The sequence below is a fragment of the Arvicanthis niloticus genome, chromosome 4 (genome assembly GCF_011762505.2).
Source record: "Arvicanthis niloticus isolate mArvNil1 chromosome 4, mArvNil1.pat.X, whole genome shotgun sequence".
NCBI classification, from domain to species: Eukaryota; Metazoa; Chordata; class Mammalia; order Rodentia; family Muridae; genus Arvicanthis; species Arvicanthis niloticus.
In genome coordinates, this window is record NC_047661.1 from 28,323,499 (window position 1) to 28,338,280 (window position 14,782).

Genomic DNA, 14,782 nt, shown 5'->3' on the forward strand with positions numbered 1-14,782 from the left:
TATGGAGTCATTAACATTAACAGAGTGGACATTCCTCCTCTGAACAAAAGAGTCCTCCATTGCAAGTGGATCCATAAAATATGTACAGTAGTACACAAGCAAGTCGTATGCCCACAGCAGACATTGACAGTCATGGAGGCTCATACAAGGATCCTGTCCCAGGGGCAGAAAAATGTCACTTTTTTCCCACCAAGGCCATGCTTGGTTTGGCATTTTTTGAGTAAAATATTGGATGAATAAATTATACTCTTGGCAACAATCTTCCACTGTTCTTATTTCTAGGTATGACTACTTTCTGGAGTACGGATGAGAAGAAGTACATGTAGAAATGTGGTCAATGGGATGTATTCTAACATAATATTTATTAAATACTATGGTACATTTAAAAACATTCTTTTTTTTTTTTTTAAGTTTTAAGGTTTGTATGCTGGACATGTCTCTGTTAGTAAAAGAAGCCACATTCTCTCTGCTGCATACATATAATGGATTTCCTTCGCTTCATTACATTTCTGTATTAACAACTTATAATTGCAAGTCAAATGTGTAATCTCCAACTTTATGCTGTCTTCAGAACCAATTCATGTCAATTGTGTAACACCAGGAGTTTTCATGAGCTGCTTCAAGATTAGGTTTTATTTGATCTAATCACATAATTATAAGATTTTCAGTGGACAATTTCCATCAATATTTCAGGCTTAATTTATTCAATGTAATTCAAAAGCAGTATATGATTTATACTAAGGACAAAAGCATTCATAATTTCTTCATATGTAGTTTGTTTAAGCCTTAAACATATATATATGTATATATGTATATATGTATATATATACCTTATCATAGATATATCCTTATACATATAAATCTTTAAAATATTAAAAAAGAAAAAATTGCTACATTTCATTTTAAACTTAAATACTGATGTGCTTGAAATTTATTCATTCAAAGTCCTATGATTTAAAAACTACACTCATCCAAATCTATTTTCATAGAAAGATTTAGAATAATGCTTCAAAAATATCCTGGCATTGTGTCCCAGCTATGTTGACATGACCAATGAACCAACATAGTTAATATTCAACACAGATCAATTGCTATCAAAATTTGTCAACTGCCATTTAATATTAAATAGATTAACATTACATCATCCCACTTTCTATAGCAATTTCTACAGTGTCATTCATTGCAGAACAATATACTTTGGTCTCTACCACATTCCCATGTCTACTTTAAAGTTTTGTGCACTTGTGATGGCCATGTGCCTTGCAACACCTGTGCTGTATATTCAAATGTCTGACTCACATTTAACATAAGAGGTATTTATTTAACATAAATGGTATTAACCCATTTTTGACAATATAAAACATGACGACTACTTCTTTCAGCTCTACATTAAAACAGGGCTGGACTGACAGACCAGTTTGAAAAGATGCTGTACAGCAGAGGCAGTCCCAGGTACCCATCTGAAAATGCTATGGCATTATTCCACACTCACAACTCAGCCTCCCAGCATTGGTGAGTTCCAGCCCAGTGAGAGACTTTCTCTCTATAAACAGAATGATGACACCTGAGAAACTAGAGCAGAGTTTGACTCCTGCATTCTATGTGTATGCGCACATCAGTACATGCCCATACAAAATCATGTGAACATGGTATGGAAAAGAAAACAGAAAGCTTCAAGATTACATATTGGTTTATTTCTAAATTTTTCTCAATAATGAAATATGTGTATATTTATTTTTCTTCATTCATGCTTTTCTCTCCCTCTTCCCTCCCTCCCTTCTTCTTCTTCTTCTTCTTCTTCTTCTTCTTCTTCTTCTTCTTCTTCTTCTTCTTCTTCTTCTTCTTCTCTCTCTCTCTCTCTCTCTCTCTCTCTCTCTCTCTCTCTCTTTCTCTTTCTCTCTCTCTGTATATATGGTGTAAATAAAACTATCATTCATGCTTTACAGCTTCTCTTTTCACTAACTTAGTATAGCTCAGACATGGGATATAAATTTTTCCAGTAGATAGTATTCATATCTGCAAGTTCAGACGTGATGGAAATTTTAGATATTTCGTGTCTCTTAATCGTACATGTTGTTAATGAATGTTTCCCAAATGGGTCACATGAAAGTAAATCTTAAATCAACTTGACTCAGTTATACTTCCACATATTTGAATACGAAAATCACAATTGACAGGAATACATTTTTAATTATGTGGCATGCTGAATGTAAACGTCATTGTATCACTACATAAAATCATTATAAGTTAATAACCTTTGGAATGTGTGACTGTTACATGTACATAGATATGTAATTATGATAGCTTTCAACCACATGTATGGAAGCCATAAAATGTTCTGCTTTTGCAATCTCTGATGTAGATCACTAGGACAGGTCTAGTTTTGTTCTTTAAGAGCTGCAATATGGATCCAGATTCTTATTTTTGAACAGGTGTTCTTAGGCATAGCAATGACTCTAACTCCCACCTCCCAATAATTAATTGAAATAGGAGCATAATGTAAGAATCATATCCCCTAAAATTTACTTGTTAGGCAATGTATACTGAAGAAGTAATATATGGTCCTCATTTTTATAATAATTTAGAATCATGTTTATTTTCATTTAATAGAACCTAATTAGTTCACTTATGATTCGCTTGAGTCATTTTCTTTTATAATTCAGGCATCCAAATATTTCAAAAGAATTTTTAACAAGTTAAGATGTGTAATTACTTGAAGTTAATTAAAAATCCAGTTTACTTGATAAACATATAAAGTGCAACAGAGAACACATGTTTCTAAGTCTGTGATGTAATATTTTTTATGTTGTGCTTATTTATAATTCATATTTATAAATTTGAAGACAAGTGGTTTTGGCCTAAGAAATAAAATTATATATCATACTTAATTCTTGATACTCACTTGCTATTATCTCTTATGTAATTTAACAATGCTTTGCAATGAGGTTATTTCTGAAGCTGTCACTATGCACTCTGATGTATACTTAAAAATTGTATAATGTGATTTATGCAAACAAGCACATGTATCTTTATAATATGTGTAATTACTTACCTTCCATGCATATGTATATGAAGAAACATGTCAAGTTAACAGTAAACATGAATTTTGACTTTAAATTTATAGTTGCATTTTAACACATTAAACTGAACAAAAATAAGTGCATTACATATTATAGCAAATAAAGAATATATGTTATATAAGTAATATATATTATGCTTGTACATAAATTGTATGTCTATACAGTTTTATTTAAATGCCTATTAGATTTTTAGTACAAGTATGGAATATTTAACTCCACTGAGGATGTCTTCTATGTCTGCATCTACTCAAGTAAGAATCTTTAAAGTAAGAAAAAGTTAATCATATATTGACAAAATGAACTTCTAATCCAAAATTTGTATTAATGCCTTTTCTCCTTTAAGACATGTTTTATCCATATATTTAAGATCATGATTCTCTATCATAATTCAGATAAATAAACTTTATTTTCAGCTTAATTTTTTCTTCATTGGTCAATGAATTCTGTTCATACATGAATACTGGCCAATATACTTTTATTCTATTTGAAAAGTTTTAATGAGTCAGTTTTAAAAGAAGCTATTAATTGTTGAATTGTCAAACTGAGCATAAATATATTACTGTATAAAGCTAAGCTTGTTTGATTAGGTGCCCTTTCTTTATTGTTTCAAGGCTGGATATTTATTAAATGTGATTGTATTATCTCATGTAGTAAGACACCTTCAGTTTCTCTGAAAATAAGTAAGAATAATTGATGAATGAGTTAGACAACAAGGATATAATCATGACGTTATGGGAATTAGTTCTTTTTAATTTTACTACCTATACTCTACTTGCAAAAATTAAAAATAAAAATATTGGCTGCCTTTATTTATGTCTCATTTTCAATATTTGAATTAGGTTAAAAGAAATCTTTGTGGTTTCCAAATTTTTTTGCAATACAAATTTTTACATAAAATTTATCATTTAAATAATTTATTTCAAGGGGTTAGGGATTTAGCTCAGTGGTAGAGCGCTTGCCTAGCAAGCACAAGGCCCTGGGTTCGGTCCTTGGCTCTGAAAAAAAAAAAGACAAAATAATTCATTTCAAGATTATTTAGAAAAGCTGATAAAATTCAGCCTGATCACAGTGGCTAAATACCAAATAAAACATTGATTAATGACTAGGAGAAGAGTTTGCAGTGACTAAGATTTCAGAAGTATCAGCTACTTGGAAAGCTAAGGCAGGAGGATAGCTTGAAGTCAAGAGTTAAAGCCTTTCCTGAACAACATAAATCACCACATAAATTAGCCAGAACATAAATGATATGAGGAGACACATAAACTTTACAACTTTGTTGTTAGTTCAGGAAGTTAAAAATGTTGATGATAAAATATTCTTTCTTTCTAGCTTTGGAAAACATGCTACAACTAGTTATTATTCAAAACTTTCACTGAGATAATTTTCAGTGCTACAATCTTAAAAAAAAAATTGATGGACTTATCTCATATTTCCTTCTACTATAGATTTTTAAATAACTTAGAAAAATATTATTTTCAAATCTGGATAAAAAGCATACATTTATTTAGGCTCAAATAATTTTGAACAAGGTTTGATCTTACATATATTTTAAGCATATACAATTTTATGTGTATATATATATAGTTATATATAAATATTAATATAGTATTCATATAAAATTATACTAAATGAGAACACCAGAAGAATTCACATGTGCTATGATTTAAAACAAAATATACTTCATATTATATCATCAAGTAGTATTTTGTTTAATGTTATTGTGTAATAAAATACCCCAAAAACATTTTAGGAAAGAAAGATTTTACTTAATTCATGTCTCTAGCTTATATTATTCTACCATGGAGCTCAGGGCACAAACTCCTAGCATAACATAGGCAGTCAAGACTAATATACACTTACTTCCGCATGATGATAGCTTGGTAATTTTCCCTTTTGATTATGACTGTCTTCAGGACAAGGGCAGTCTCTAGCACAGTATGCGTATATGAAGACAATGCTTCTTGAATTAGTAACTCATCTAATGTCTTATTCACTTCTCTCTTGACTTTAATAATTATAGTTAAAACACACCACTGCCAAGCATCCTTTGAACATCTTCAATAACTCCTTCAGTTTTTTCAGTTACACAGCAAGAGCTTGGTTTAATTACTACAAATGTACCAGTAAAGTAAAATATGGTAGGCTAAAATAAATGTCAAGATCAAATGCCTAGAAAGAGCAGAGACCGGATTTGAAATCACATTGCCCAAACACAAAAGGAGCTAGACCACCTCTGCCAAAATTTCCATGTCAAATACATATTGTGTACACAGTGAGTCTGTGGACATAAAATAAATCATATTATACAAATTTTATCTTAAAAAAAGAAATTTCAAATTCCATTCACAGGTGCCCATACTGACTGGCTATTAAAGTCTACAAAGTAGTGATGACATCTTCTTAAATATTATGGGAATTATTGTCAAAGGACTGGGAACTCAGAATATTTTAAAATTAAGAAATGAAATCCCCAAGGACTCCCTGATTCACTTTCTTGTTTTCCATCAATGGTATGTGAGATTTTTTTCAGTGATGCCATTGGTTCAAGCTTATCATATAGTGAAATCTAAATTCAGGGTGGATCCTCCTACATCAATTAATTAATCCAATCATACTGACCATACCCATAGGTCTACCTAATTATGAAAGTTCTTTATGAAGACTGTTTTCTGAGTGAGTCTGTGTTGTGTCAACTTGAGAGTGAAAACTAACTAGCACAGGTAGAAGGAGAAATTGAAATAACTATGTGTTATTGGTGTGGATGCATTTATCCTGCTATTTAAATAAGATGAAAGTCCAAAGGTCAGTTAAATTTCTTATTTTTCATGACCAGAATTTCCATAGGTTTTCAAATTTATATTTCATAGCAGTACAAGAATTTAAGTCAAAACTGGTCTTTATGCAACTATAGTATATAATTCCAAGTATAATAAATTCCACTTAATTTAAATGATATCTACATGTTTATATCTATAGGTGATATCTATAATTTAATAAGAAATGTTATAGCTTGCTAGTAAATTAATTACAAAGTGAATGCTAATTTCAGTAGTAGAATGTTTTCTTTAAGCTTGTATTATGATTTGACCTGAGGCAGCATGTGGTAAAGCCAAATACTGGCCCCCACATTATGGTTGCCTCAGAGACTAGAAAATTGTCACATTTACCAAGTGATGCTATGTAAACTTATTCCTTAATTTAAAACTATTGGTTGAATAAAGATACCTACATACTATAGCTGGGCAAAAGAAAGTTAGATGGAGATTTGGTCCCTGGGTTTGTGGTCTGAGCAGAGAAAACTAGGAGGGGAACACAAAAGAGAAAGGAGAGAGGTAGATGACAGGGTAATAGGATCATGAAAACTGGTCTTGAAGGCTGGCCAGTCAGAGTAAGAGCAGCCCAGGCAGAAGATGGCAAGCCATATCTCAGGGTATTGACAGGTAAGTAGACAAAATAGTTTAGAGGGTTGATATTTGCCCAGCTCTTCTGCTATTAAGGCTTACAATACAATAGTTTTGTTTCTTTATCTGGGAACAAAATGATCTAAGGTGGGCTAGAAACCCCAAATAAATATTAATCACAATAACCCCCAATTAATATTAATCACAATACGCTTGTTTTACACAAATACCTACTTGTCACATGGAAGCAAATATTTAAGGTATGAACTTCAGTTTGTTTTGAAGATAATACCATGGTATGTAACAATAATAATGGCATCCACCATACATAGAAAAATGAGTATTAAAAGTAAAGAACAGAACAGTAGAATGTAGATTACGTATGATAGGGATCAGCAGGTAAAGGTACTTGCCAAAAAGCCTGAAGCCACTAAATTAAAATTTTCTCCATACCCCTAAACATCTATGAAAATCACAGGATTTCTTGAATGTTGTTCTTTCGTGCTTATGAATGTGAATTCATAAGCAGGTGGGCAGGTGGGCACATGAGAGAAGAGAGAAGCAAGAGTGAGAGAGACAGATAGAGATAGACAAAGACAGAGAGACAAAGACACAGAGAAAGACAGAGGCAGAGACAGACAGAAAGATAAACAGAGAGAGACAGACTGAAGGAAGGGAGAAGGAGGGGGACAGGGAGAAAAAAAAGAAATGAACAGACTTGTATAATTATAGAAAGAGGAAATAAATGCATTTTAAAATTCTTCTGTTTTATATAATTAATTGATTTTCTTTTCTTTTTCCAAAAGACAAAGCCTCTGTGAAAAATTAAATATGGTGGCATAGATATATCTGTAATTGAAAGACATCTGAAAAAATGTTACACCTCTACGTTTTAATAAAAAGAAAATTATTTACTGATCCCTGTAAACACACATTGATGCTGTAACTGAGAAAAGACTATTTACCAAGCCAGTATTCTTTTACTGCTTCCCAAATAAACTTACAAATAAGGTAAAAATCAATTGAAGTTAATAGAAACTTGAAGTGAGTAAAATAGGAAAGAAAGCAAAACAAATCAAGTTTGTCTTTTTAAAGAGGATGCAAATGACATCCAATTTGTTCCTCACATTATTTAAGACCCAAGAGAGAGTGTGTTATTGTGCATGGTGATGGCCAGTTTTGTATTCTGAGAATACAATTTACACGTCTGCTGGACCTCATAAACCACAGAAATTGGGAGATTATTAGCAGAGATTTTTTTTTTCACTAAAGTAGGCACGGGCATTGGGAAAAAAGTTTTAACTATAGAAAACAAAACAGAGGTAGTTGGTAGATATACAGGCAAAGAAAACAAATTGGAATGAGTTACAATATATGGTATTTTATAATTAAGAAAAGCATATTTTTATTTTTTAAAAGACATATTTTTATAAAGTTATATTTTTACAAAGTAGTAATCATACATGACAAATAACATTTATTCAGAGACTTTTATGCCTGTGAGAATTTTGCAGCATATCTTAATTTTGAGAATACAGATCACAAGTTGAATGGTACAGTGTGGTTAATGGGTATCTTACAGACTAGTGACTAACTACAACTAGAGATATAAAAATAAAGCTCAAAATATATAAATATGCTAGGTTGCATACCAGGCATCAGGCAACAGTCAATGAAAACAGGTAAGGCCAAGATTCAACTGGAGAAAAATTTCTTAAATCTTCAAGTACTTTCAAACTTTTTAAAATGTTATTTCTGTTGTTGTTATTGCTACTTTACCGATCAATACAGTTTAAATCTACTCCAGAGTTGACAGTGAAGACATATCCCACACCTGCGCTGTGTTCACAGCTGCATAACTCTGTACATTTATTCAATCATAAAGTTGTGACATTTCTAACACTATGTCTCATAAAGACCATGTGGCATAATGTATAACCATGCCTGGCTTTGACAGTATTGAGGCCAAACAGTCAAATTACTATGCAACCTGGAAGGCATATAACAGTACTCTTAAGCTTCGGATTTTCAGGTTTTGTCTCCTAGGATAGAAAAAAAGCTAGAGATGTCTTAGACCATTTTCAGTTAAGGTGGTCATTCCATATGGAATAGTAGACATTTCAACAGTAGTATATTCTCATTCATAAACTTTCAGGTAATTTATCAGTATAAAAATATTAGAGAAAGCAACACAATTTCCCCAGAGATGCCCAGGAGAGAAATTTCTTTTTATAAATACCACTTGTGAATCTTTTTGAAGGTGATATATTTTGACTGTAGATCAACAAAGTCTAACAAATGTCAGAGTTCATTAAGGACAGGTTTTTTGACTCCAGGTTGGAAAGACATTAAAATTGTAATTCTTCTGTCTACACAATACATCAGAATAATCACTTTAAGAGTTTGTCTAGGGAATATTCAGGGCATCATATTCACTGAATATTTCTTCCATTACTGATTTTTCTATCCAGACAGTTTGACCCTGGGCAAATGTGTCAGATTGCTTCACTGCATCTTACAGACATATTGGTCTTTTATTTGTATTTCTACCAGGAATGGTTCGATGATGGATCCTATGCTGTGAAAACGAGGCATATTTGTGGGGCCTTCACACATTATGTAGTTCTATATTTTAAGGAAGATGACTTCAACCTCATTGCTACACAAACACATTGCTTGTCATCATTGGCATCGGATGGATTTATTAAGGCTAAAAATTCAAAAAGAAGGACAAAAATTGAGAGAGAGAGAGAGAGAGAGAGAGAGAGAGAGAGAGAGAGAGAGAGAGGAGGGAAGGAGTAAGAAAGGGAAATAGAATAGATATGTGTTTCTAAATGGTTGTAACAGCAGCAGAAGAGACCCAATAGTAATTTCATTATTCACTCCACATTCTAAAGAATTTTTCAGGTCTTAGTTAAGATTGTTCAGTGATTTTGATATTTCATAACAAAGAAATCACCCACTGATGAGAAACTGAAATAAAGAAGGAACTAAACATTTTTTTCTTGGTGTGACTATTACTCACTGTGGCTCAGCATGACAGAAAACAATCTCACTACAACTGCCATTAACAACAACAAAGAAAAGCCAAGCAGACACCTGGGCATATTTACAGGATTTGGAGAAAGTGAGTTTGGTTGAGGAGTTCATATAGCTAAACAGTAGCCTGGTTACTGGAGTGGGGCTTTTATCATTTAATTTTTGTCACAGCTTGACTTTAGTTGCCTTCAAGGTATTAGAGATTAGGACTAGAGTTGTTGGATGACATCAACCACAGAAGATTTCTAATATCAAAATTGCTCAACATATTGTTTTTTACTCTTATCAAAAGGGACAGAAAATTGTACCTATCAAAAACTTCTGAGTCATAAAAATCAAATGTAAGAGGATTATAGAGCACATACACCATGAACAAAGGCCAAAGAAAGGCCTGTAATATTGCTATCCCTCAGATCACCAGAAGGCACTGAGTAATAATTGACCCAGTCCTAAATTACCACCAAAAAGAAGAGAACTATTCTTTAGAAGAATTAGGCAGCCACCAGGGATAGCCTAAACATTTGGTTTTACAGACCTCCCCACCCTTGGGGAATATAAAGCTATCATTAAAGATTAATGTAGATTAACATTTAGACTATTTTAGAGATGTCACAAAAGATTAACATAGAAAGAGAAAGATGATTAGATATTATGTACCTATGAATTTAAGCCAAGAGTTTTGTGAAGAGGGAATTTTTAGCTTCATAAACGGGGATGCAATTCTCTTCTAGGAGATCACCAAGTTCATTCCTTAAAATGAACAAAAAAATTGGACATCCAAGAAAGATGGAAGTACTGAGTCTAGCAGAAAGTGAAATTATCAGGTTTACCCCTTTGGAATGAGAGAGGCCCTTTCAATATGAATCCAGAAGTTCTAAAAGAAAAGGTTCACCCACTGTAACATAGAGATGTTACCAAAATTCAGCTATGTTGTAGATAAAGAGTGTAAGGGATGTTGAATTCCAGATTGCACATCGTCTCCACTGATAAGAGTGGAGTAGAGTATGGAAACCTGCACCAGAGTAATAGGAGCCTGTGTTGAAAACTAGCTTCCTTTGTAGATATGGAGAGTTTTTGAAACACCACTGTGTTTGTCTCTAATATAAACCTATAATTAGACATTCAATTATCCATACATTAAAAGATTTTATGATGTTTCTTCAAATGAGAAAATAATTACTTTCTTAATTATACTGTATGATGTCTTTGCACTTTACAATATTTTCATTAAAATTAATATTAGTTCTAAATCATTTAGCAAATTATAAATTAAGAAATTTGTGCTTGCCAAGCTATATACCTTATGGATGGGTTAATTCTTATCTATGTGTTTACATTTTTTAAATAGAGTGAAAACTCAAATTCAGGACATTCATAATACTGTAACAACTTCAGAGGCATTTGTATGCAGTAAAACCAGTACAAATATAGCTGTATATACATTCATTTATTGCATAATATCAAGCAGTAAATATTTTGTTTGTGGTCTTAAAGACAAACTTCAGATACTCTGAAAATCTTATGAATAAAACATAAATTTATAATTCAGTATTGCATTTCGAATTAGGTGATGGCATATTGATCATTGATTATAGTGAGAGATTAAGACATCAGAAGTTCTTGTTTTAAATACAATTTTATATTTAGGTTCATATCCAGGTTACATTAATAGTATAAATCTTTGAGTATTAAATGTAAGTTAAGTATTACTTGAAGAGAGATCAGTAGGTAATGAGAAATTTGAGGTAAACTTGAACACAAACTTCGTACAAACTACTTGAGAGGAAAAATGTTAAGTATTAATAATTTTCCAGTGGGCAGTAGACAGAATCTGGATTGATTCAGGTTGACTAAGATATAATGTCTTCTCATCCCCTTGGGTATTGAGGGGTACTCAATGGGAAGCCAGATGAACCAATCTCTTTTTGCTGTATTTATGGTGATTCACAGCTACTTGTGAATATACCTGCCAGACAAAGTGATGCTTATTATTGCTATGAACCACTAAAGTAATTTTCCGAAGAGTTATTATGACATTTTTAGCTAATTATTTTACATTCGCTCTTCAATTTTAGTTTCTAACTAATTTTCTCTGCTAGTACTGGTTTTGTAATAATTAACCATGGTCATTTTGCAAGAAACTTTAGTGCTTTTTATCTAATACAAGACTAATGGGAGCAGTGGGCTCTCCTGTGGATTGCCCTTTTTGTTATTTTCTCCTTTTAATTACTCTTAATAAATTCTATCTTTTGGGAGATAAGGAATTAGCAGCTTGCCTACAAAAATCAGTTCTCCAGAAATGAATACACCAAATTTCTTTTGCTTTATTTAATGGTAACATAGTAGAGATAAATTTAGTCTTTGAACCTTTGGTTTAAAGTTTTTAAATTGTTGTTAAGTAGCATAATACCTAATTAAGCATCTATGTAACAACTATCTATGTATCTACTTATCATCTACTTATCATCTGACTATCACCTATCTACCTTTTATAGTTTGAATGGAACATATTTCCTTAGAATTCTGTGTTAGAACCATTGATCCATGCTAGGGGAACCTCTCTGAGAAGTCCCATAAGAGCGCCTTTATTGAAGAAGTGAGTCACTGAGAACACGATTTGGGGTTCCATACTCTGGCTTTACTTTCTGATTTTTCTCACTGTTTTCTGTCCTGAATATGAAAATGAAATATGAACTGCCAGCATCATGTTTCTCTTGACTTATCTTCCTGACTGTAATCAACTCTATCGCTCCAGAACTGTATGTAAAAATAAACGGTTTCTCTTCTATCCTGCTTTTTATCAGGGTATCATGCAACAGCAAAACTGGAAGATACAATATTTTTGTTTCTCTTAATCACCTATCAAGCATCAACATACTTATCATGTATTTATTAACTACTATCAGCTGTCATTTACATGCCTCCCTACTTATTATCTGTATTCATAACAATTTTTAAGTTTATACCTGAAATGTTTAATGAATAAAAATTATTAATTGCTCCATGGACAAAATTGAGATTACTAGATTTCAAGGTTTCAGTTCACTCTTGTGGCCTAGTACTCGAATAAAAATATAGTAGTTAAACTTCCAAGACAAATTGGTACATTAGTCTTTTAAGATTAATTTCTGTGCAAGTAAAATTAACAAGCATATTTTGTTTTGATATTTTTTATTAAATATTTTTGTATTTCAGATGTGTAAGGTGCTTTTGTGTTTATTTAAATTAAGCAGGCAGATGCACTTTTAATTATTATTGAATGATCACAAGATGTAAAAAAAGGATTTTTTCGTCTCTCTCTTCTCTTCTTAGCCCTCCCCCTCTACTTCTCCTCCCTCCTGCATCTACTCCTCCTCCTTTTCTACTTCACTTTTATCCCTGTACACATTATATGCAGAACAAATTTCAGTGTAAAGGTTTTGAGTAGTTCCCCCCCATCCCCATCCCTCCACTGTAATTACTGTGTGGTTTACAGAGACAGCTGTTTCAGGACCCATATTCTCCATTGCTAACAAATCTTAGCTAGTGTCACCCTCATAGATTCCTGAGAATTTCCATTGTTTTAAATTTCTAGTTTGTCAGATAAATGTTCTCAAACTCCAATTCTAGTTGTGTTTCCAGGTATTTTCTCCTTCTGTCTTCCCCACACCATTCCTATCATTGTAGCAGGAGGTATTAGAAAATAGGCGCCCAGCTAGCTCCTGGCCTGGCCACCATGTTCCCACTCTAAGCCCGTTTGTCTGGGAAAGCTTTCCAGCAAGGCAGGAGCTCATGAGCTGGTCTCTCTAGCGTGCCCCCATAGTAACCAGTCGCTGTGCATCCAGCTCTGGCTTGCTTGTCCCTGGAACCACTAGTTCCTTCACAGCCATAACCACCTGTTGTCTGTGGACCCACCTTCCAGTAACCCAGTGAAGCAAAACTCTAAAGTTTAAGATTAACCGTCCTCACTCTCTCTCTTGCTGAATCCCGACCCGCGGACTGGAGCAGCTTGGGGCAGTGTAGGCTCTAATAGTTTAGCCCCCAAGGCTTTTGGTAGTGCGAGTTACAACACTGACAGAGGGGCTCTCAACATTTCTGGCCCCAAAGCGTGGGGTAGCTGTGGGCCGCAACAAACAAACACATTTACTCACTAACAAAAATTCTCTACTCTAGGCCAATTAATCTATCACTTTTCTATAAGTTTATCTTTATGACCTTGAGAAATACTTAACTTCATCAAAATCCTAAAAATATTTTTGTATAGAATCTTTTAGTATTTATTTTAATTTCTTTATATTAAGGTCCATGGGTTGCATGGGTTAATTAATGAGCTGACCTGATATAACTGCCTTGAGAGGCATGTATGATGGTATTTTTAAGGTTTGAGCCTCAAATAATTAGGGTACATTTTATGTCTTTCAGTTCCAGAGAACCAGAGATACTCCCTCAGGAAATGAAGCATTCAGGCTTCTTGAGTGATTCTGTATTCCATAGCGCTTGAAGCATGCAAAACTTGGCTGAACATGTAACATATTAGATATTAATCTTTTATTCCCTGTTGGTCTAGGAAACTGTCATTATATCCTATTATAATAAGGGTAAAAACAGTCTGACTGCTTGAAATAAACTTGTCTCAGTCTCAGTCTTGGGGAAAATTCTCTGACTATGCCTGATTCATTCCCACTGACCATCAGAAGACACAGAAAGCCAAGGACCAACTAGAAGGTTTTCCAGTTTCTTAATGGAAAACATGAGTTGGCATTACTTTCCATAAGGAATCCTCAACCAATCAACTGGACTGTCCTCTACAGAAGGAAACTCAAAAATAGACTGACAGAATGAAATCAAGGAGAACCCACATCACAGTCAAAGCCATGTGGGCCATCACTGGTATATCTCATGCTGATAGACAATCTAAGAGGAATCGGAAACTAGAAGAGTTAGGGATTCATCTGCAGCAGGCTCTCAGGGCCACCAAAGAAACAAACAACATCAAACAAACAACAAAACTTAGCAGTTAGCTGGCAACAAACATGACAGCAAAGGCTTTTGGCAAGACCTCCACAGAGGCAGCACCTAAACAAAAAGATTGCTAAGCCTGTAAACGTCTCACTCACCATTTCTTTGGTAATTTTTTTTTCAGTAGGATTTGCAATCCTGTAGATTACCTTGATTTGTATCTCCATGATTCTCTAACATTCTATTTGGTTCATTAAATCTGCAAGATGTTAACTTCATTTGATAGTGTATGATATACATTTCCAGAATGAACATGACCCAGTC